This window comes from Bison bison, unplaced genomic scaffold (genome assembly GCF_000754665.1).
Source record: "Bison bison bison isolate TAMUID 2011002044 unplaced genomic scaffold, Bison_UMD1.0 scf7180017864452, whole genome shotgun sequence".
In the NCBI taxonomy this organism is placed as follows: Eukaryota; Metazoa; Chordata; class Mammalia; order Artiodactyla; family Bovidae; genus Bison; species Bison bison.
In genome coordinates this window covers 11411277-11436778 of record NW_011495014.1, presented here as the reverse complement: position 1 = coordinate 11436778, position 25502 = coordinate 11411277, and the positions used below count along the sequence as shown (strand labels likewise).

Below are 25502 nucleotides of genomic sequence, written 5' to 3'. Positions count from 1 at the left end.
AAAATGGAGGAATCCCTCCAACAGTCAGTCCCAAAGCAAACAACTGAAGACCACCACCCCGTGGCAGGCAACCCCTCTGGGACGTTCTACACATGAGTGTTACCTGAATATGAGGAAAAGGAAAACAAGAAAGAGAGAGCATGTGAAGAGGAGCGGGAGGAGCACTGATCAAGAGCAAAGGGCTGAAGACAGCCATAAAAGCCCCGCTCCTTCCTTCTTCCTCAGGGATGGACAGAAAGGCCCAGTGAGAACTTGAGAAGCAGAAAGACCTCTCAAGTACTCTTGGTTATCTCTCCTCTTTCAGTGTGTCATTCAAAATATTAACACATAGAACATCTAATCCACGATGACCATTTCCAAGCTCCCCGAACCATCAAAACTCTAGATCTTGCCAAAGTGTAACCCCCCTGGTGCTGGTGGGCCCTGACTGCATGCCTGGCCTCGCCATTCAGTCACCCTCGTGCATGAGGAACCACTCACATCTCCACTGTGACAAGCAAACCTCCCTTACATTGTTATAAGCCAAACTATTTTAGCAACCACCACCTCCCTCAGTCCCAAGCCCTCTTACAAATCTACCCCCCTCTCCCCTTGCAGAAAACTTCCTACAAAGAGCACTCTACAGAGCTCCCAGCACCTCCTCGCTGTCTCCACTCAGTCCATTACCAAACGCCTCCGGGTAAGGTTCTAACTCTGTACACTTCACCTTATCCTTCAGATTAACAAGGCAGCTTCCCAGCTTCCTTGAAACTCAGACTTGGAAACCTCACTCCGCAAGATTTTTCTTTGATTGACCTGAGATGAGGCCAAGGAATCCCCCAGACCCACAGCAGTTCGGGTGATGCTGAGAATGCTGAGGGTGGCATCTCTGGTCCACCGGGCAGCATGGCAGGGCTGATGACCTCTTTCTCCCCCTGGGTTCTTCCCTAGCTGGGATTAGGAGGCTCCATCTCTCTGCTATCTTTACGTTTCTGGTTTGGACCTGCTCAGTTTCCTTGGATGTTAGCTTCTTCTTCTGCCTCTCTCCTCTTAGATGCTGGCTTCCCTTGAGGCATCACATCTCTTGGGCTTCCCTTCTCCTCATTCAAGATGCTACCCAGCTTCACCACCACTGAGCCAGCCCAAACCACCAGCTGAGGATGCTTTCTTTACTCATATTTCCCTTCCCTGACTATTCCTTCCTTATCACCTTCTTGTTCTATCATATGTCCTCGTCTTTTCACTGTATTTAAAATTAAAGAAAAAATTTTTTATAACAGGCATTTCAAGTTACATAAAGAAAAAGGATAATAAACCCTATTTTGACCTCCCAGTTCCAAAAACAATCTCATTTTCCGTGTTCTGCCCATTTTATTCCTGATGTATTTTAACAAGAATCCCAGAAGTCACATCATTTCACCCACAAATTCTCTAACAGATAAGGACTTTCTCTAAACATGACTATAAAACCAACATTTCACCCAACAGGATTAAGTCTTTCTCCTCCAAACATCATCTAAAAGCTAATCAGTGTTTAAATTTGCCCAATTTTCAACAATTATAAACATCCCCTATTCCTCCCCCTGAAAACTGGGAAGAGAATGGGGATAGCACATCAAAAAGGAACTGTTTCTATCGCCTTTCAGTTCTCATCACTAGTGATACAGTGTTAGGATTGGGGCAGTGCTGACAATATGTGTGCATCCTGTGGAAGGCAGCAAATGTGTAACTATAGCCAATTCAAATGCTATTGTTCCAGGCTGTTCCGGACAACCTAAATTTTCTGGGTGGAACAAAGGAGTTAGAGATATAATACTGAAAAGGTTAAATAAGAACCATATAAACTGAATTTGAATTGGAAGCATCAGCATGAACTCATTGACTATTTTATTTATATAGATATATATATAATAAATATACACAGTATATAATAAATATACATGGTTATCCTCTGCCCATTAAACCAACCTACCCAGCATCAGTGAGCATTCTGGATGCCCAGACTGTGGACCTAAATTACCGTTTTCTACCAAAAGAAAAAGAACAAGTTGAATTCAACAAACACAATGCCATCACCCAGCCAGTGGGAAATTAGAGGTCAAATGGCTGGGTTCTCAACATATAAGCTATAAGGAAAGCAAAGGGCTGGAGGGGTAACCTAAGGTTTAGAAAGAAAGTGAAGTCACTCAGTTGTGTCCAACTCTTTGCGACCCCGTGGACAGTAGCCTGCACCAGGTCCTCGGTCCATGGGATTTTCTAGGCAAGAGTACTGGAGTGGGTTGCCATTTCAGAAACTTCAAAAACATAAAAAGAAATGCAAGGCTAAACTGCAGTAGCTAGATATGCACAGGCAGGTGATGAAACCACACAGAAAGGCAATGAAGCAATTACTATAGAAGTCAGGAAGCTGGTTGCCTCTGGAGAGAGAGAGTGACACGTAGGGGACACGCCAAGGAGCTCTAGGGGGCTGCTAATATTCTGTCTCGTGATCTGCATGGTGGTCACAAAACATATTCACCTTACAAAAATTAACTAAGCTATGTATACTTTGTGTGATATCTGTATCTGTGTTTTACTTCATATAATAAAAAGATAAATAGGAGAAACAAAAGAGGAATGTGGATTATTTAAACAAAGGTGCAGACTAACACACACCCACTCTCAGAGGCAGTAACAACACTGAGTATCAAATATATATATATGCAAAAATTTGCCCAGGTTTGTGTTACAAACAAGTTTATACAATAATCTTCTGAAATGTCAACTACTTTCTATCTTCAGTGGGAATATTGTTTTTTCACATTCCAAGTTTATTAATTTTCAATAGAGAAATAGGCCTCACTTACCAAGTCATAATTAGAAATCAAGTATTAAAATAAAAGTAACAACATCTTATAAGTTGGTCCTTCCTCTCTCCTACTTCAATTTTACATATGTTTCATGGGTCAAGGATATACAATGATTATAGAATCCAAATCAGTATTTTCCAAACACTGTGCAACATTAATTACCAAATAAGAAAAATTAACACCATAAAGCTATGGACCTTCTCTCACAAAACTTATTTAGCACAATCCCAATAATCATATTAACAGGTTTTCTTCTTAGGGTGGAGGGAGTGGTGACTAGATATGATTAAAGTCCTTATTTTTTCAAAACCACACACATAGATAAATAGAAAAATTCTATAAAATTAAAATTCTATAGAAGGAAATTTAAAATAAATATGAAAATTCAGTAAAATGGAACTACTTCTACAAAAGAGGGAAAAGAAACATATTAAGCTCCAAGAGTTTAAGAAAAACAGTATGATCCTGCTACATGCATAGGTAGAGAGATCAGTGAAACTAAACAGATATCCCAGAAATAAACCACAATGTATATGGGAATTTATAAGACAAAAGAAATCAAAAGAGAAAATTTGGGACTATTCAGTAAAATTGCAATGACCAGTCAATGTGACAGAGACTGCTTATTTTCCACTAAAATTCCTTCTTCACTTCTTGGGCACATGCTGACCAGCACAGATTGCATTCCCCACCCTCCCTCACAACTAGATGTGATCACAGGACTAAGTTCTCACCAATGGAATTAAAAGTGACATGTGATCATTTGCCCCGGACTTTCTCCTTCGTCCTTCACTCGGAAGGAACCCAGCTATGGTAGCAACCCAGCTATGACCATACAGATAACTACAGAGCCACAAGACAGACAGAACCTGCCTCCCAGTGACCAGTGGATATGGGTGGTTCTGCAGACTTCCTTTGCTCACACTGGAACTGTTAAGTGAGGACAAAAATCAACTTCTCTGTTCTTTGACCCATGGCATAGTTCAGTTCCTTGGTTACAGCAACTCAGCCTTATCCTAATTAATAGAGCACCTAGAGAAAAACTGAGTTAGATTCATACCTAACATTCCAGGTGGATCAAAGATTTAAGTCTAAAAAAAAGAACATGATACTGCAAGGAACCATGAAATGTCTTTAGCTCTAAGAATGGAAACAGTCTTTTAATTGTGATACAAAATGCTGAAGCCAAAAAAAGGCTGATTATATATTTATCTCTATAAATATTGGGGGCGGGGTGGGGGTGGCTGTGCCACATGACTTGCGGGATCTTAGTTCCCTGACCAGGGATCAAAGCTGGCCCTGGCAGTGTCCAGTCCTAACCACTGGACCACTAATGAATCCCCTCTATAAATATTTTTAAACATCTTTTATTGACTATCTGTTCCACTATAATGTAAGCTCCGTGTAGCAAGAATTGGGATCTATTTTCTTTACTATTGTATAACCTAATGCCTGGAACAAGTGCTTAATGCATAAGAGGGATTCAATAAATACCTGCTAAATAAATTGATTAATTTAAGTATATAAAATCTGGTGGCTCAATGGTAAAGAATCCACCTGCCAATCAGGAGACACGGGTTCAATCCCTGGTTGGGAAAAATCCCCTGGAGAAAGAAATGACAACCCACTCCAGTATTCTTGTGTCTCCTGCATTGGCAGCTGGATTCTTTACCACCGCACCACCTGGGAAGCCCCACTCCAATATTCTTGTCTGGGAAATCCCACGGACAGAGGAGCCTGGCAGGCTAAAGTCCATGGGGTCACAAAGAGTCAGACATAGCGAATAAAAAACAACAACAACAACAACAACAAAACACAGCAAAATAATTATTTTTATACAAATGACCAAATATAAATATCACAAGGATGGGGTGCTAATTTGTTCATGTATAGGAGCTCCTGTGAACTGATAATAAAATAGGAGCTCCTGTGAATTGATAATAAAAAGATCAATAACCCAATAGAAAACAGACAAAGGAATTAACACAGAGGGAACAGAACAGGAAATGCAAAGGGTCTTTAAACTTATGAAAATATGCTCGGTGTCAATCAAAATAAGAAAAAATGCAAATTAAAGCTCCATTAAAATGTCATTTTTCACCTATTGATTTGGTGAAGAAGAAAACCTATCAGTTTGACAATTATACTGTGATTGGCATGGGTATGAGGAAGCAGGGTTCTCATCCACTGCTGGTGGAATCTAAAACTTTGCAAGCTCTATGAACTTGCAATTTGGCAATAAATTTCAACCCAAATTAAAATGCACATAATTCTTTGACCCAGCAATTCCACTGTTAGAAATGGATCCTACAGATACGTTCACAAACATGTTTAACATTATATATGTACAAGATTATTCCCTACAGCCTGGTTTATGATAATAAAATAGGAAATGATCTATATAGTCATCAATAAGGTACTGGTTAAGTAAATTACAGCCCACCTTTAAATGGGATGTTAGGCTTCCATTAGGAAAGAATGCAGCATTAATATTAAGAACTTCCAAGAGACGGTATTTCAATGAAAAAAGAATAAAACGGTGTATGTTGTTATCACTTGGGTTAAAAAAAAAGAAAGAAACTGCAATAATCTTTAAATTATATGTTGATATATATACCTGAAATCTCTGAAAGAATACATAAGAATTTGGTAACAATGCTTGTCTCTAGGAAGAATACTGAGACAGAGGGAAGTGAGGACTTATTTTTCACTCTTTTGTACCTTTTAAATCTTATAAACATTGATTATTATATTCCTAAAACTAAGTATTTTATAAAATAATAACAATACAATTATTCATTCCTGGCCCCTGATATCTAAAAACTTCTCTGGTGGTTCTCGCTGTCAACTACACTAGGAAGTTATTGAGCTGAGTAATTTTAACCCTGTCTCATGATTAAGAATCACAGGGCTAGCAATTAACTAACACCATCATTTCCTCCTCCTCCCTCAAATAAATATATATGCAAAATAAAGTCAAGTCTCTTAATTCCATCCCTATTCTTCATTACCTCCTCTTAAAACTCATTCAACCACATGCCACCTTAAATGGGCATGAAAACATCTCAAAATGCTCCAAGGACAGTAGCCAGAACTAACAACTATGCTAACATATTAACACAGCCTAGTGCCAAAGTTCCTTCCAGGCATCCAGGAGATGAAAACTTGACATAACTGACACCTCGGCAACAGCCCCAAGCTGCGCCTCATCTGCCTGGAAGATAAAAACTCACATCCTCAATGACTAAATGTCCAATGTCAACAGTCAAGGCTTTTGTTCCTGCCCTAATGTGAAAGATCCCCCCGCACGACCCACATCCCCCTTTAAATTTACAGGCTAACCCCTCACTTGACGACTGGTTGTTATTATGTTACAGCCATACACAGAACCCTAAGAAGTCATTACTTACATTGAGAGTCTTCCTAAAAGGGAAAATCCTGCTTAAAAGGAAAAATGTCTACAGCATATCAAGTAGAAGGAAAAAGCAAGCTGTAAAACCAAATATGTAGCCACTTTCATCAATTTTTAATTAATATACACAATCTGTGTGCCTATGAAAAGTTTGTATATGAAAAATTGTGTGTTCCAGATTATTAGCTATAGGTAAAAGAAAAAAAGAGGGAGGAAATTTTATCTTTATATTGTTTTATACTTTTTGAAATTAAATAAAAATACACTTTCACATAAAAAAAATACAGTTCCTGAAAATAATATATTAGAATGTTCCTCAAAAAAGAAAACACTTGACAGCTACTAGAGATCTTGCCCCAAAATTCCGAACCTAAGGAGGCTGCAGAAACCTCACGCTTCTGTCTCTGTGTACAAGATGCAAACCATATCTAGGCAAACACAACTTTTAGTTCAGAAGCACACCCACCAACATTGAGCACTTCAGGCCTCTGCTCACAGAAACATCTTACAGACCCTATGTAAGCTGTTTTTTGAGTTACCACCATAGCTTAACACAGCCTTAACAGCACTTCATCTTGAGAGTGAGACTTCTTTACATGGATTTCAAAGTACTCCAAGAAAGCAAATTATGAAAATATAGCTCTGGGAAAAAGAAAAGTATGGAGACAATTAAAAAAATCAGTGGTGGCCAGGGAGTGGGTGGGTGGAGGGATTAATAAGCAGAGCACAGAGGATTTTTAGGGCAGTAAAACTTTTCTGTAGGAAAATTCTACTTAAAAGGAAAAATGTCTATAATAGGGGAATCTATATTATTATACATTTGTCCAAATCCATAGAATGTACAACAACAACTATGGGCTCTGGGTAATAATAATGTGTCCACGCAGGATCCCCTATTGTAATGAACGGACCACTCTCTGGGGGAGACTGAGAGTCTGGGAGAGGTAGGGGTGTATGGAAACGGGAATGTCTATGAGAACTCAATTTTCCCATGAATCTAAAACTGCTCAAAGACATAGTCTACTTAGAAGGAAAGGAGGGAAAAAAGTAGTAGTCCTGTAAGGTGAAAAGAATGGCAGAAGCATTTTATATGTAGGGAAATGGTAGTATCTGAACAACTTGGCAAAGTTGAAAGATAACCAAGCAGCGCCACCAAAAAAAGAAAAAATGCCTAGCTTCAAGGTAATGCAAGGATAAAGAGCCACTAGGTTTGGTCCTAACTTTCTTATGTTGGGTTCATACAAACTAACAACTGATCATTATGGCTAAGAATTTCCCGTGTCATAAAAGAGAGGAATTGTTAGAACAGCTCTACAGCCGGCCCTGATGAGGCCACTGAGAACTCCTGGTAAAAGCTTGGCTACCTTAGAGCTGGCTCCCAGGCATCTCCTCCCACGGTCCTTCCAGCAGTGGGCTCTTCCCCAAGGCTCCGTTCACTCACTCCTAGCGGTGGGAGAGGCACTCCTGGAGTCTCCGGGAATAAAGAGAACTCTCCAGTAGCTCTTGCGCTGGCAGCGTGATGCTCACAAGCGGCCCAGTGCTGCAGAGGGAAAGAAAAATTAAGCTATTCAGAAGAGCAGTCTGCAGTTGTGAACGTGCAGGCTAAAGAAATGCACACTGGACAAGCGTTTCAAATGGGACCACCAGCCACAGCTGATTTACCATTGCAGCAAGGATGGAGAAGAGTCCGACACAGACACGTAGTAGGCTGAGGTCATGAGTCCACATGAATCTTAAATATTTTTCTAAATGACACAAAAGCCAGTAGGATCTGAGTTGGTAAACTTCAAAATCAAGTTCCTTTAAAGTCCATACACCACGAACTCTAGCCATTACAAAAACAAACCAACCAACAAAAACAATGGTTTTGCATATATTAATTATTTTATGTACCTGGGAAAAACAAGGTTCAAGCTGTCTACAAGTACAGAATGAAAGTCTCTCTCCAGACCCCTGGCTGCTGTGAGAGATGCCCCATGTACCAGAGTAATCAGTTTCTCTTGCTTCCACCCAGAATAACCTGATTTGGGTCCATTTTCAACCTCCATTTTCGGTGGTAGAGAGATCTAGTTCAAAGACTCCTAAAACAAAGGTGGGGTTGGAAGCACACAGAGGAAGGGAAAGGGGCTCCAGATAACTATCAAAAAAAAAACCAAAAACCCACCCAAGCTCCCTTTTCCTTTAGGAAGACTTCAAAAACATCAATATTTGCCAAAGGAAGAGGAAATTTTTATTAGAAGCAAACTTTCCCATTCAAAGAACAGTGAAAAACTTATGCCTTTCAGAAAACAGCATTTTTTTTTTTTTAATCTCAAGGACCATTTTGCCAAGAACACTTTCAGGTAAATAAATTTAAGCAGAAAACAAATCCAAAATACAGCATTCCTCAATAATTATTTGAAAGCAAAATCACATCAACCTTGGAATTGAAGGGAAATGTTTTACAAATAACTTAAAAAACTTGCCTCACTTCAGTTTAAATTCACAATCCAATTGAAGAGAGAATTGAGAATATAAAAATAAGACAGACAAAAAAATAAGATACTAAAAATAAGACACAAAAAAATATCCCCCCATAGAAAGGTCAACCAGAAACTTGACATTTTCAGCAATCATTTAGTGACGTTAAAGAGTAAAAATCCATTTCTAGAGTGGACATCTTTAAAAACAAACTCCAGTTAAGCAGTATCCACAAACCTTGAGTTTCAGAACAAACTGTTGAAACCTTGGTAATTTCCAAGATCCCGGGCCAAGGAAATTTGGCAGATTCACACCAAGAAGTTACATTCACGTCTGCTGAAGACTAACTGCATTTTAGAAGGCGGCCAGTTCAAATGAGCCAGCTTGTCTCTAGGGCCGGCCATGTCTTCAAGTTATAGGTACTTTTGGGGGAGGAGCTTTAGATAAGCAAAAAAATGTAATAAATACTGGTGCATATTTTTCTGATTCTTTTTAAAACAGTGCTTTTTTAAAATTACAGATGTACTTCTAATTTCCCTGCCAACCTTGCCCTATCACCTTTCCTGAAGGGAATTCCTTCAAGACCCTGTTGAGGCTCTCCTGCCTTGCTTAAGCCTTCCCTAATGATTGACATATTTTCCAGATCTTTCCATTCTAATTCCTCTGTATTTATATTCTACAAGACTCACTCTATATGACCTGGCACTTAATCCTCTGCCTTGAACTGCGTTCATCTCAAAAAATAAATAAATAAATAAATAAAACTAGGCAAGGATCACATATTATTCATTTGAGCTTTCCTTTCCTCATGGTACCTAGCATACAGTTGGTGCTCAAGAGTTACTAGATAAAAATCAAGTCTTCAAATTAAGCATAGTTTAATATTTGCTTTAAAATTATTAGGCTTTCAAATAACCCATAGGTTGAAGTCAAAATTGTGGTGTACTATGTAGAAGAACAAGTCAGTAAAATGAGAGCAACGGTGGAAAGCAAATTCCAAATCCTTAACTCTTTAAATGTTCTCCTCAGGACCCATCTCTGCACCAATACCTTCCATGCCAATAGCAACCGTGACAGATCTTGACAGGTCTTGTTCAAAACCCCAAGAGCGTTTTAAAAAATAAACACAAACAAAAAAGAGGCGTGTGCGCCAATTACAATCAGTGCTATAAAATAAATAGCTATACAGATCTCTTTTGACTTCCGTGATGACATCCTAATAAACCCATTGTTGAAATGCTCTAAGCTGAAAATGCATGCAGCCACCAGACATGGTAGATGAGCCCGGCCTATCTCAAACCTGCTCAGAACCCTTACATCAGCTTACAGTCAGGCAAAGTCACTTCCCACAAAGCTATTTTAGAATGAAATGCTGAATCTCTCATGTACTTTATTGAATACCGTAGGTAAAGCGACAACCAGCATGCCTGTGTGTTGGCTGTTTACCCTGGTGATCACGTGGCTGACTGGAAGCTACCGCTGCCCAGCCTCAGGAGACAGCACTGCATGTCTCACGTCGTTCGTTAGGCCAGGAAAAGATCAAAATTCACAATTCAAAGTACACTTTCCACTGAATGCGTATTACTTTCGCACCATCTTAACACTGCAAAATCGTGAAGTCGAACCATCGTTAAGTCAGACACCATGTGCATATAGCAAAGTGCTACAACCTGTCACAAAACTTTCACTGAATTTTTTCCAAAACCTTGGCCAATTTACTTGTTTAGCTATGGACGTTTAATTATTGGCAACTAATCATGCCTTGTGAAAATCCAACCCACAAAGGTTAGAGGCACACTCCTGTGAAGTGGAGGGTGAGCGCGAGGAAGGGGAAAAGGAGAAATCCAAAAAAACGTTCTAACTCCAACTGCAGGCTTAACATAGTAGTACATTTTTCTTTAATCCAATTTACGAGAACATGCATAGTTTCTTAAAAGTTGTTGTAATATGATGGGACTGAGTAACAAGCAAGCATAAAAGGTACTTAAAATCAGACATGTTCTTGGCAGTCAATACAGCAGCTAAGCAACAGGAGAAAAAAATCAGGGCAAGTTTTCTCAACTTTTTAATTATAACTATATTCTTGGCTTCTAGAAGCTGTGACTTTCAAATACTACAGATCCTTGCCCTTTCAAGACATCATCTCTTGTATAGTGATAGATGTTACTTATTGTGGTGATCATTTTGCAATATACACAAATATTGAATCACTGTAATGTACACCTGAAACAAATATGTCAATTGTATTTCAATTTAAAAAAAGACAAAAGACATCATCCCATACTTTCCCTGTCTATCCACCCAGCCTCACAACCCAAATAAACCATGGTGTATCTTGCTACAGAATTACTGTTAACTGAAATGAAGCAGCATATGACAGCAAGAACATAGACTTAGGAAAGAGTCAAACCCAATTTTCCAACCTACTAAATGTGATCGTACATAAACCACTTAACCCCTGTTTGTTGCAATTTCCTTTGCCATGAAACAAGGTTAATATCTCCTATCTTTAAGAACTGGTGGCACTTCTCTGGTGGTCCAGTGGTAATGCAGGGGGCTACGGTTCCATCTTTGCTCAGGGAACCAAGTTCCCATATGTTGTGGGCAATAAGCCCACACACTGCAACTAGAGAGCCCTCGCATCTTAATTACTGAGCCCAAATGCTCTAGAGCTCGTGTTCTGCAGTAAGAGATGCCCCAGTGCTGCAACTACAGAAAGCCCCCACATGCCGCAACTAGAGAAAAGCCTGCATGCTGAAAGGAAGACCAAGCAGAGCCCTCAAAAAGAGCTTTAAAACATTAGTAAAAATGCCAGCTATCATTTAGTTCTAGAGCTGTGCTAACTACACACTTTCCTTATCTGATTTAATCCTAAGAACACAAAAATGGAGAGGAAGGTCAAAATCTGTGTTAATTACCAGTAAGTTAAAACTGTATCCTGACTATTCCTAAGAATTGAAATGAGTTCTTGTAGTAGTCTTAGTTCCCTTCCCTGTTTACTACTTCTTAAAATAATAGAAGTTCTAAAGGAGCATGGTAGAAAAGCATAAAGTATACCAATCCAAAACAATACACAAATCATCCACGATACTACAAGTGTCCTCTTGTGTGGCTCTAAAATAACATCGCTATAACCAATCATATAATGTCAAGGATGCTTGAAGAATAATCTACTCCAGATACTTGAATATGTGGGCAAGGCATTGAAAAGCAGCAAGAGATGTCAACCAGTTCCCAAGATTCCCAATCTCCAGTGGGAAAAAAAGCAGGTCACACGTCCTACACGTCTGACGCGCTTGGGGACACCACAGAGCCCACGGAACCAGGACAATCACGGAAGCTGAGGAAAGATAAAGGCTGACTGAATCAAGACGTACAGAGGAGCACAAGGGCACAGCAAATCTCCTTCTCCAGGGACTTCCAAAAGGAGAAACTGAAATTTTCAGAAAGTTCCCCAGAATTCCCCAAATTATGAGCTATTAGGAAAAAAAAAACCTTCCAAACACCCTTTTCCCATTATTATAGATACCTAAAAGAAACGTTAAAGAAATAAGAAACAAACTCAACAGTATTTACAAAGAACTATATAGCCTGTAACACATGTTCAAATGCTGGCAAATGTCAGTGAGCATTATTGGGGAGCATTCCAATAGCAAGCCAAATCCAGCCCACAGTCTGCTTTGGTAAACAAAAGTTTTATTGGAACACAGCCCCACTTGTTCATTTTACGTATAGTCTGCGGCTGCTTGCACACGGAACGGCAGAGTTGATAGTTGTGACACAGTCCATATGGCTTGCAAAGCCTAAAATATTTACTATCTGGCCCTTCAGAGGAAAGGTTTGTTGATCCCCGAAATAACCTGCATTTGGGTCTATGAAGAAGGTTAACAGCACTACACAGAATCACGTGTTGAAACTGCCATCTTAAAGGCCTATTTTGCTTTGGAAACATATTTCTTGGAATACCACTCACAGGATTCGTATACCACACGCAATGCATACAAATTTGTATTTAGTTTATTTGTAAGTGTGATTCACCAGTAGCAGCAGACAGGCCCACGAGCACACATTTATAACACAGCAACAGCTACAAGCAATCATGACCAATTCTCTCCTCTGCACTCCTATCATGACCTGGCTCTGGAAAACGTCAATCTTATCCTTCACTTCCACAGGTTAGCTTGCAACTTGACGTCAGTGGATTCCTTTGATGTATTAATGTCTCTATGTTGATTGTTTTAATTGTCACAGGAGAACTGCAACACATTTCCCATTTACCTGTTTTAACTGATTTTTTTCTGGTAATTTGGAAAAATACAAATTTCTCAAGATATCCTGGGAAGGAATTCTACCCTGAAAGCACTATTCTCTTCAGGTATACATTTAGATTCAGAATAGGACTCCAACTCACTAGCAAAAGACTTGGGGAGAGGAGGCAGGCATGAGAATGAACCAAGTCTCCAGGATGTTTTAAGGAAACGATTGAAAAAGATTAATGTCTGTCTCTCACAACGTTGGACACGACTTAACGACTGAACAACAACAAAGCCTAGGTAGAAGACCAGCCAAAGTGGGGACAGGAAGAAGTGAGATTTCCCTGGGATGGATTTAAGGTCCAAATATCAGAGCACTTTCTCTTCCAGAATTTTAATTATAATTTGGCTTAGAAGAGAGGCGTCTACTGTGAACCATGACAGGAGGGAGTACAGTTAAGTACCAGACTATATTTCTGAATATAACCTGCTGATAACTTATAAACTCAAATACCATCATCCAAAGTGGTTTGATGGCCCATCAAAATTCCATTTTTCTGTCCAATCAAAGGCTCATTTATTTGTGCCAGAAATATAAGCACAAGGATCATGATAAAACTCAAGGAAACAAACGCACTGGAATACAGTAGCAACGAGAGGGTTCCAGACTTGAACCAACGAGTTCTGGGTTGAGTCCTGCCCTGCCAATCATTGTACAGGAAGCCAACTGTCTGAGCCACAGTCTCTCCCTTGTAAAGGGACAAAATGGACATCAGGACTCCCTTGCAGAGGTGCCACATGTGAAGTACAGGACATCCAGCAGGTGGTAACAGATGATAGCTATTATTAAAAATTTAAAATTTAAGGAGCAGGTGTAAGAAGAGGAAATATTGAGGAAGACTGAGAATCACAAGGGTTGAATTAATAGGTTGAATCATATGAAATTGCCAAAATTTGACCACTATGACTCATAAAACTAGTAATTTAAAAATAAATACTATTAAAAAAAAACCTGAAAGGAGAAAACATGGACAACTAATACCCCATACTCATTCCCCCACCAGTGGCAGCCTAGAAGAAATCCAGACACCAGATGGGAAGGCTACAGACTAAAATAGAAAACACCTTCGTCAACTCCTCAGCAGATAGGAGGTGCGACTTCAGGGAAAGGAAGATTCGACAGAGACAGAAAGAAAGACAGAGAAACACACACACCCCCTCACTCACATGCAGCCCATGTAACTCACTTGCTCGCTCTCTCTTCCTGCTCTCTCCTCTTCTTTCCTCATTTCTTTCCCCACGCAAGACCAAAAGGTGACTTGTTAACCATTTTGGGAAGAAAATGCAGCATTTCTGGTCAGCTGATGTTACCAGCTACATAACAAGCCTTTCTGCAGGCTTGTAGAGCAGCTGGCAGCTAGATAAAGAAATTCAACAGATCCATCACATTTACCCCCTTATTTTTCTATTTCCTTTTCATACCATAGGTATTAGTTTCTTCAAATCTTGTTAGTCTTCACCCAATTAATAGGTCTGCAGTTATTTCATGGTCATGTCAATTCCTGGATGAGATCTGAGTTTTGAGAAATCCAACGAGCCCAATCCAAGGTAGCTCTATCCCAGCTATATTTAAGTCTCTCAGAAGTTCTGAGGAAAGAATCAGAGCATCTTGAGTAGAGAAGAATTAACAACAGGCAAAGGTAAGAAAGAAGGAACTTGTCATTTCTTCCATTGCCTCAATGCACTACTCTCTAAACAGAACCAATTTCACCAGAGTCAGATCACCTCTCTGTTGGGTCCCAGTTTCACCTACGTAAATCCCACCCTTGAAGAACTTTCGAGCTCCCCATTTCCAGGAGGCATGCGTATTTTATCTGCTGTCTGGCAGGGATGTGGTAATCCTTGATGATTACCCTCACATGTAACACCATGCAGGCTTTCATCAGTGGATGATCTCAAAGCACTTTTTACAAGAGTTTGCAGGATTACCACCCACATGGGCCGGAACCAGATTTTCTAGTTTGCTAATGGGATGTTTGTTTCTCCAAAGCTTCACTCTGGGATTCCTGGGTCTATATACATTACTAGACAGGCATTAGCAAAGCTTCAACAGTGAGTTTCTTGAAAGTAGGCACTCTGTATATCCAACGTCCTGCTGTATCTCCAATGCCTGGTTCAGCATCCCACTAGCCTTATGTAAATATTTGTGGAATGAACGAAGCTTAAAGTTACAGAGAAACAAGAAGTATTAAGCATTTCAAGCTCATAAACTTGATAAAGAAAACGTCTCAATCACTAAATGCTAAGTTTCTGTGCTGTGCTTAGTCACTCAGTCGTGTCCAACTCTTTGAGACCCTATGGACTGTGGCCCGCCAGGCTCCTCTGTCCATGGGGATTATCCAGGCAAGAATACTGGAGTGGGCTACCATGCCCTTCTCCAGGGGATCTTCCCAACCCAGGGATCGAACCCAGGTGTCCCACATTGCAGGTGGACTCTTTACCATCTGAGCCATCAAGGAAGCTAGACTTAAATTCAAAGCAGCATAAAATGTACCACACTCTTATTTGGCGGGAACAGGTTAACACAAGAAACACATAAAGAATTCTAGAAAAATTACTATTTCGTAGAAGTAGTCTTCATTTTAGAATGGCAGTAAGTTTTCCTAGTACATTTATTCATAAGACAACTACTCCATGGTTAAGTTCTTCAGAACTGTATCTAAAGAAATTTGCAGAAACACTGAAGGGGGCTATTACAAAAGAGTAGTACAAAAATAAATGAACAGAGAATTAATGCTTTTAAAAATCATTCTTCCAGGACTTTCCTGGTGGACCAGTAGCTAAGACTATCTTCCCTATGATGAAGGGCCAGGTCTGATCCCTGATCAGGGAACTAGATCCCACAAGACACACAAAGAGCTCACATGCAGCAACTAAGGATCCTGCATGCTGCCAAGGAAGACTGAAGATCCTATGCACCACACTAAGACCCGGTGCAGCCAAATAAATAAAAGGTTTTTAAATAAAAACCATTCTTCCAATGCCCTCTTGCAACTATTTTATGTTACCAACCTAAACAAAATTTCCACCAGATCATTCTTCCTAATTAAAGTTCAACAAGGATAAACTGAATAAAGGCAATCAACATTCTTTTTCTAATTGTTTGGTTTTAATTTTTATTTGCCTATAGGTACACAGGCATTTCCAAGGCTAGGTGGGAAACTGCTTGCCCCTGTGCAGACAAGGTAACAGACCAAAAAAGCCCAAGTAAAGTTTTAAAAAAGTAACAGTGAACAAGATTGTGTATGGCTGTGTTTTCTTGTTGTTGGGTGCTCTGTATGTGTACTACATGTCCATAATTAAGTCTGGTAAGCTAAGCATTTTATAAGTAGTTGCCAGACCCATTATAAGTTATCTGAATAACTAACAGGCAAGCTTCTTGAAGAGAAAAATAGCTTATTTATTGTTCAGCTTTACAATAACTGGGTACCATACCATCCCTTCCATACCAGATAGTCAACAAATACTTGCTGACTGATGAACAATGAGATTAATTTGAAATAAGTTTAAAATCAAGAATCCAGTGGACTTGGGGTCTACCACTGACGGAGCAGCCTTGAACATTAGACTTCTTCAAGCCCTGCTCTATTATCTCAATAGGATTATTTGCAGGGGGTCAGGGGGAAAATGGGAGGAAACACTGCATGTATGAGCTAGGTGCACCCCTGGACCAGAGCTGCATGCCACTGGGAAGTCACCTGTGCTCTCTGGCTTCCATTTTTCCTACCCAGAAGCTGAGATTGGTGATGTAAGTTGCAAAGTTCCCTCCCACCTCAAACATTCTCTGTTTAGGTATTTCATTTACAATTAGTATCAGGATTCCTCAAGAATTCACAGAAAAGACTACCTTTTTAATTAAAGTCGGTCTTCTACTCCTGTACTGAAATGCCAAACCAATCCACTCATTAAAAAATAATAACAATTTTCATTTAATTTAGTTCTAAGCTCACAGAGGTTTGACTTTAATTTCCTTTGGGGTTTCCCTGATAGTTCAGTTGGTAAAGAATCCCCCTGCAATACAGGAGATCCCGGTTCTATCCCTGGGTCGGGCAGATCCGCTGGAGAACGGACAGGCTACCCACACCAGTATTCTTGGGCTTCCCTGGTGGCTCAGCTGGTAAAGAATCCGCCTGCACTGCAGGAGACCTAGGTTTGATCCCTAGGTTGGGAAGATCCTCTGGAGAAGGGAAAGGCTACCCACTCCTGTATTCTGGCCTGGAGAATTCCAGGGGGTGGCAAAGAGTCAGACACGACTGAACGACTTGTGCTTTCACCAATAATTTGTTTCCCCACTGAAGGACAAGTGGGTAAGAAAACTCACAAAAGGGAGTAGAAAATCAGTGGGGCGGGAGGGTCTATCAAGACCAGTCCCTCAAGGAGCATGAGAATACATCCAGTTTCCAGGTCAAGGAATCTGGATTAACAAAACTAAAGTCAGCGTGTCCATCTCACCCACCACTCCAAACCTGCTCATCTTTGTTCTGTCTCATGCAATGGAACCACCAATGAACACTGATGACCAAACTGAGGAGTTCTGCTTACCAACCCACTGCTGCCTTCGCCCTAGCCCTGACTATCTCCACCAGCAGCACTCTCGCTCTTCCACCGCGATCTCCTCTATGTCCTCACCAACAGCGCCGACAATGGCTCCCTGAGCATGTGCAGATTCCTGGCCCAAGACCTCTCCAATATCTTTCAGGCATCACCCCACAGGTACTTAGACAGGACCTCACAGTTCCCCGAGGATATCTTAATCGTGTTTGCCTTCTGCCTTTGCACTTGTCTACCTGAAAGGTGTTTTTTTTTTTTTCATCTGTCAATTCCTATGCTTCAAGATCAGCTCAAGTATCACCTCCTGAAGGAAGTCTTCCCTGAAGCCCCCATGCCCACACCCTGTCTAAGATATATGCACTCTCATCTGTTGTTTCCAAACTTAGTTATCACGGCACCTAAAAAACACACTTCAATTTTTTTTTAAATTTCACTGCATAGTGAGTCTGTGAATTCCTTGAAGATAAGTAGCATTTCTTCATTTCTGAAACATCAGGGATAGTCTTATAAACAAGGGGTCCTTAATAAACGTTGATAGATGAATGGGTGAACCCTAATAATGGATTCAAAGCAGAATAGGAACTCTCTAAGGGAAATATGAACAGTAAAAATTGAGAAATAACTATGCTAATAGAAAAAAGGAGGTAGGCTTACCAGAATACACGTTTTGTGTTGTCATGACCTTTCAGTCAAAGCATTAAAACTTCCCCAGAACCTAAGTTAAAGAGACTAAGAGAGAACTAAAAAAGACAATATGTAAACTAAACTTACACATGAAACCAGTTTCCTACTGACTTACATATGAAAACAAGGAAGTATTCCCTACTCCAACAGTTTAGACCATAATCTTTTTCTAAATCACACATATTCAGAAAAGTATCAATAGCTTGAGAATAACACTCAAATATGCTAACACTGTAATATTACTGGAAATTAAAATGTCAATAGAATTTAAGAGGGGAAATGATTCATCTTATAAGAATAATGTTAATTTTCTTTCGGAGAAAATTATTCCTGAGGTGGTACATGAAGCCAGGCCTCCACACAATTCCCTAGGTGAGGCTCTCACTTGGATTGCAAGATCAAACCAGTTAATCCTAAAGGAAATCAACTCTGAATATTCACTGGAAGGACTAAAGCTGAAGCTCCAATACTCTGGCCACCTGATGAAAAGAGTCGACTCATTGGAAAAGACCCCGATACTGTGAAAGATTAAGGGCAGGAGGAAAAGAGGGGCGGCAGAGGATGAGATGGTTGGATGGCATCACCAACTCAATGGACATGAATTTGAGCAAACTCTGGGAGTTAGTGAAGGACAGGGAAGCCTGGTGTGCTGCAGTTCATGGGGTCACAAAGAGTCAGACAAGATTTAGCAACAGAACAACACCAGGCTCTCACTCACTGGTCTCCTCCCAAATGTCTTCAGTCAAGGTGCTGGGGGCCAGATGGGAAAAGGATGAGTTCTTCTCACCATGACAATGCTACCTTCTTAATGGTTCTCCCCATCAGATCCATTTTTTCAACCTCAACCTTTTTACACCACATAGTGGGAAGAAAAGAATACATACCTAAATAACTATACAGTTTAAATGAACTTAATAAACACAAAGATCGTAAAAGAAAGGAGCCCACAGCCAAAGTTGCATGTTAAGAAAAAGAGAAGGAAGATCCAAGGAATAAGCTTGCTGGCTATTAGCACTGACTGCCTGGTATCACTTTGCATTTATACACAAAGCTGCTTAATGCATGAGTCATTTTGAATCATGACTGTATTGATTCATTTAATATATTCAAAAAACCCTGCAAGAAGGCAACCTAGAAGTCTTGAGATGCAGATGATTCTCCATCAAAATAAGGGAAATAGAAGACGTATTTTGAAAACTCAAAACCATAGATAAATGCTCAGAAAATCTGTACATAAAAAAGAATGAAGTAATGCCATTTACACCAACACGGATGCAACTAGAGATTATCATACTAAGTGATGGAAGTCAGAAGGACAAATACCATGTGATATCACTTATATGTGGAATCTAAAATATGGCACAAATGAACCTATATATAAAAGAGAAACAGACTTTACGGACACAGAATAGACTTGTGGTTGCCAAAGGGGAGGGGTGAACTGGGAGTCTGGGGTTGGTAGATGCAAACTATCACATTTAGAATGGATAAACAAGATCCTAGGGTACAGCACAGGGAACTACATTCAATATCCTGTGAAAAACCATAATGGAATAGAATATAAAAAAGAACACATGTATGTGTATAACTGAGTCACTCTGCTGTACACTGGAGATTGGCACAACACTGCAAAGCAACTGTACTTCAATTAAAAACTTGAATTAAAGAAGAAAATTTTTTAAAATGCTATTGCTTTCTCCTTATAAGTGGGCAGAAGAATGTGAGATTTCTTAGTCTATCAAAATTGAACCTAAGTTTAACAAATGAAAGATTCCGAATTTACTGTTCTGGAGGATTCTGTCAATGAAAACTGGTGTCCACTGAAGGAGTGGTCCAGGAATTTGGCTTCTGCTTTCACTTAGTTTAGAAGATAATATGGAGCCCAACTTCTACTTCAATGATCTTAGCTTCAAAATCAGTCTTGTATGCTAATGGTTTCTTTTGGGGATGATGAATATGTTCTAATATTAGAGAGTGGTGACAGTTGAACAACTCTGTGGATTTACTAAAAACCAGTGAATTGTATACTACAAAAGAGTGAATGTTTCGGTGTAAGAACAAGTCAATAAAAACTGTTATTTAAAAAAATCAGGCTTAAGCTCTTATGCTTTTTTCTATATAACTTAGACCTTGAGCGTATGCTGTAATGTGCCTGCTAACTGTATGAGCATATTTTGTCTCCTGATTCACTTTGTGGAAAGAGCCAAAACTCTAGGATCACACAGTTTGGGAACTGAACCCAAGTCTGTCACTTCCCAGGCTCAGGGATCTTGAGCACATTACTGTCTGAGCCCCAGTCCCCAGCTATAAAACAGACAGACATTACTTATCAGATGAGAGACTGAGCATCTGTAAATCATCACCAAGCTCAGACTGAGAGTGTGTATGTGTGCTTAATCCGACTATTTGAGACCCCATGGACTATAGCCCGCAAGGCTCCTCTGTCCATTAGGGATTCACCAGGCAAGAATACTGCAGTGGGTTGCCATGCCCTCCTCCAGGGGATCGTCCCAACTCAGGAATTGAACCCAGGCCTCCCGCATTGCAGGCATATTCTTTACTGTCTGAGCCACCAGGGAAGCCCTAGACTGATAGTAACTGGCAGAAAATTAAAACGGTCTGGGCTCTAAGAATGACATATTAGGAGTAAGGAGAAATAAAAGACTAGACGCAAACGCAGGAAGGATGTGGCAAATGCAGAGTCAGGACCAAAGCCAGACTGCCTAGAATCAGAGCACACTCCTCGGGAACCCCTTTTTGGTTCTAATGATGCTTTGGGGTGGTGGTGAGGTGAACTGGGATGATGGGGATCGGGCTAATCCCAGAGCAAGTGCTATTACCAAATTTTCTACGTATACTTCAATCTCTGGAGTCTTCAAGTAATTTGATAAGTAACCACAAAGCAGAGACATTTTCCATACTTCTATATCCCCTCAAGTGTCATTAAGCATTCAGTCCACTAATGGAATTATAGCCTCTTGATTTGGTTTGCTATTAATTAGAACACATAGTTTGGCACCAGGATTCATGTTATATAGATTAATTCTATATAATAAAACATGCCTGAAGTTTCTTATATTAGCAGCCTTTGCATCACAAGCCTCAAGATTCCACACCTGTGATTAATTTATATCAGCACAAGTTGAAACTTCGGCTTTTCCATTATTTGCAATACTGCAACCCTTAAGAAACAATTTACCTGACAATTAATACACCTAATCTATATTTACCATCAATAAGCCAAAAGCCCAACTGGGCCAGAATTTCTACAGTGATTATAGTGGTTTTAATGACATCATTCCTCATGGAAAATGTGCACCATTTGCCAAGCAACAATTAAAAGAAAGAAAAACATTTTATATAAAGTGTGTATATATGCACACGTGTTATGTACACACATATACACATATACATATTTAAAAACCATGTTCACTTTATGCCACACATGTTTCTACCCTCAAAAAACAATTCCAGAAGAGTTAAAAAGATGAGTAAGTTGTCCTGTCCTCCCCCCAGGTAACAGCTACACCACAGCCAACTGAATTCTCTCACTCCAAGTTGCTTAGGAGACCAACAGGTTAACAAACTATAGTCTTCTGAGTCGGACACAACTGAGCGACTTCACTTTCACTTTTCACTTTCATGCTTTGGAGAAGGAAATGGCAACCCACTCCAGTGTTCTTGCCTGGAGAATCCCAGGGACGGGGGAGCCTGGTGGGCTGCCGTCTATGGGGTCGAACAGAGTCGGACACGACTGAAGGGAGTTAGCAGCAGCAGCAGCAGTCTTCTGCAGCAGCACTTTAAAGTGATAGGAGATTAGTAGGAAAAAATAAATTAGCAATTGTTGCTATTCACCATCCACACTGTCAACAATTCTGAGAAACATTCCACTGAGCTTCAGGTCACTAAACCCTTGTCTATTTTATAAGTATTTGTCTCCTGATTTTGCTTTTATACTTTTTAAATCCCAGAGGGAAATGATAATGTTCTGTAAGTGTTAGAATGGCTTAGTTTTCTAAAATTGGCAGGAAGGAAAAGGCTAGCTTCTATTAGTTCTAATTTTGAAAGCATTAAGTATTGGGGGAGGGACCTCTGAGATAATAACCTTTTATTTATTTATTTTAGCTGCCTCAGGTGCATTTTTGCTAGTTCTATCAGCATTGCTGTGCAATCAGGTTTATTTTAAGACCACATTCAACTGAGTTTCTTAGACTTGTAGCCAAATTTAGACTGACTTAACCAGAAGGTGTCCTTCCATAGTTTTCATGTGGGATTTATGAAGACTGGCTTAGAAACATGTCAAGAAGCTATTTTATTTTAAACATAACTTTGTATGGTAAACTTTCCTACACACACAGTCACATAAAACGCTTTAACTTCTACGTCAGAGTTGCAGTCAACTCCTAATGCCTTTGGTAAAGACAAGATCCAATATGTGAGGTAATTTAGGAGGGGAAAGGCAAATAAATATAAACATTACATGGAAATAGGGGACTGTTAGGTTGGGAAAAGCTTCCATAAAAACTTCCATATGTGAATATATTCTCTCTAAAGAGAGGTAAGTGATTCCCAACTCTGACGTTTATTGTACATCAAATATCAACAATGGTAAGGAAACTAAGTATCTCATACGGATTTACTGTCATTTCTCAGACTATGAATTCATGTATATGTATATATCTCCACATGTAATACATATTACATGAATATATGGGTTACATATTAAAAAAATGCAACTACAACCTTTAGTGAAGGCTCTAATTATTATTATCATCATTTCAGGAAATGACCGCACTCCAGGCCCTACCCAACCCCCAGGGGTCCCCCATCATTAACTCTCTTCTCCTGCAGTGTGGTTAAAACCCAGAGCAGAGGCTGATCTGTCCTGCCTAAGTTAGAACTCAGGCCCTGCCATTTGCAACTTTTAGTGCCTTAGGCATATAAATTAATGTGCCTCATTTCCTTCATCTGCAAAATTAAGATAAAAAGAATTGGACCTGCTTCACAGAGTAGACTCATAAGGGCCGAATGAATGAATACATGCAAGGCATTCGGAGCAGAAGCTGATATATGAGCACCATGAAAGGGTAAGCCATTACTATTATTGATGTTGTTGTTATTATTAGAACCAGAATCTTGAGTTTTGTGATACTCACTTCCTTTCTTAATAGTTCTTACCTTTTAATGGACTAAAAAATAGTTACTTTTTGTCTTTGAATTCCTTTCTCCTCTCATTATGGAAGAGGTGATAGAGTGCATCAGAGAGGGTGGTGCTGAACAAGCTCTAATGGGCATCAGAACTTCTCGACCTAACTAATAAATAAGAAATGACTTGTAAAACTCACAAGGAACTGCAATCTAGTTCTGCCCAAAGGTAGGACTGAAAACCAAAGGCCAGTCCAAGGATCCCTCAACCAGTAGAGTCTATCCACAGACTAAAGGGAAACTTTCACATTGATGACAAGTACACAGATTCCAGGGCTTCCCAGGTGGCGCTAGTGGTGAAGAACCCGCCTGCCAAAGCAGGAGACATAAGAGACTCGGGTTCAATTCCTGGATTGGGAAGATCCCCTGGAGGAGTGCGTGGCAACCCACTCCAGTATTCTTGCCTGGAGAATCCCGTGGACAGAGGAGCCTGGCGGGCTACAATCTATGGGATCGCACAGAGTTGGAAACAACTAAAGTGACTTAACACGTAAGCACATAGATTCCACACCCCCAGGGCTAGCTACCCACTGAGAGCAAGTCACCAATAATCAACTAGCCAACTAACATCTTGAATTGAATACACATACTGTTCTTTATCAGTAGGGATACATATGTGAACATCTATCAAGAACACTACAGAGTCATTTATACAGTAAAATCTAAAAATGAAAAGCAAAGTGTCCCATCTGGAACTCAATCAAGTCCTTCAAAATGTAAAATTAACACAGTGATGCCCTGACATTCAGAAAAAGATAAGCTGAAGAGTAGTGCAAGTGTGACGTGTTAAATAAAGGCCATTCAGTATCAATGAGGAATCACAGAATGGGTTCCTCAGAATGGGCTCTCTAGTTGCCAGTCAAATAAAAACTATACTAAGAAAGACCACATACTTTTTTTTTTTTTAAATGCCTAACATGAAGGCTTCACCTGAAAGAGCATAGTCTGCTGTGGGTCTTACTCCGCTATCTTTAGTCACAAGAGAAAAAAGCAACTTGAGATACTACGGCCACTGCCCCTTCGTGTGGCCTGGGAGGGAGAATCTGCCACCAGGAACCTCGAGATCGCTCACAATCCACATGGAGTTTCTGAAAGGGGAACACAGGCGGCACCTACAATCACCACTTACTGCTCTCCCTTATACATTTTAGCCAGCATCTTCGTTCTGTGCTGAAAGCCTCCCATCGCAGGAGGGCAATGGGGCAAGTCTCACTCCCAGCCAAGCCACCATCGGGTATTTTTGTCAAGATTCCCTTCCCCCCAGGGTGCTTGGACACACATGTCCTGCCCTGGCTTTGCCCACCAGGAAATGACGGCCACCCTCTCTCTGCCAGCAGGACTTGGTTTTCTTCAGCTCTGAGTCCCCAAGCCTTGGCATGGTGCCTGAAACATGGCATGCACTCAAGGAAGTGTGCTAAAAAAAATAACCGACTGTGTCTGTCTCTCCTCCTCCACGGAGCTCTCCTGGATTTAAAAGCAGTGTACACCCCGACCCTCACTCATTCTGACAGGTCTAGATAAAGAACACCCCAGGTCCTCTTCTGGATGCCCACTGCAATGTACAATGAATCACTGGTTCTTTACAATTTGTTTCATTCAAACTGCACCCAAGAACAGCAGCAGCCTTAAGGAAGCTAATTCCTCAAGCTTTACATTTCTTTCACCTGTAAAATGAGGCTACAGATACCAACTTCCTAATATATGTAAAGTCTGTGGCATAAGACTTGGCACAAAAGTCAATATCCAAATTATCTGTTTCCTCGCCATCACATATCACACATTAAAAAGTCAAAGCAAGGACTTCCCTGGTGGCCCTGTGGCTAAGTCTCCGTGTTCCCAGTGCAGAGGGCCTGGATTCAATCCCTGGTTGGGGAACTAGATCTCACACGCTGCAACTAAGAGTTCACATGCCACAACTAAAAAAAAAAAAATCCAAATGCTGCAAAATAAACTTTTTTTTTAAAGTCAAAACAACTTACATTTCAAACTCAAAGGAAACGGAGACAGGACTAGGGTACTGGAACCTCTTAGGAGCTGCTTTCTACAACA

General features: G+C 40.2%; 1 protein-coding gene across 2 annotated transcripts in view; it reads right to left on the bottom strand.

The window, feature by feature from the left end:
* ACVR1 (activin A receptor, type I) overlaps window positions 1-25502 on the bottom strand; it is a 131262-nt gene that overhangs the window by 66069 nt on the left and 39691 nt on the right. Inside the window, exons 1-2 of one of the 2 annotated variants that reach the window (XM_010859016.1) lie at window positions 8938-9385; window positions 7605-7780 (exon numbers count right to left, since the gene is read on the bottom strand). The gene's annotated coding sequence lies outside the window, so the exon portion shown is untranslated. Of the gene's footprint in view, window positions 1-7604; window positions 7781-8937; window positions 9386-25502 lie in introns of those variants that run through there. The other variant, XM_010859015.1, reaches the window with a different exon arrangement.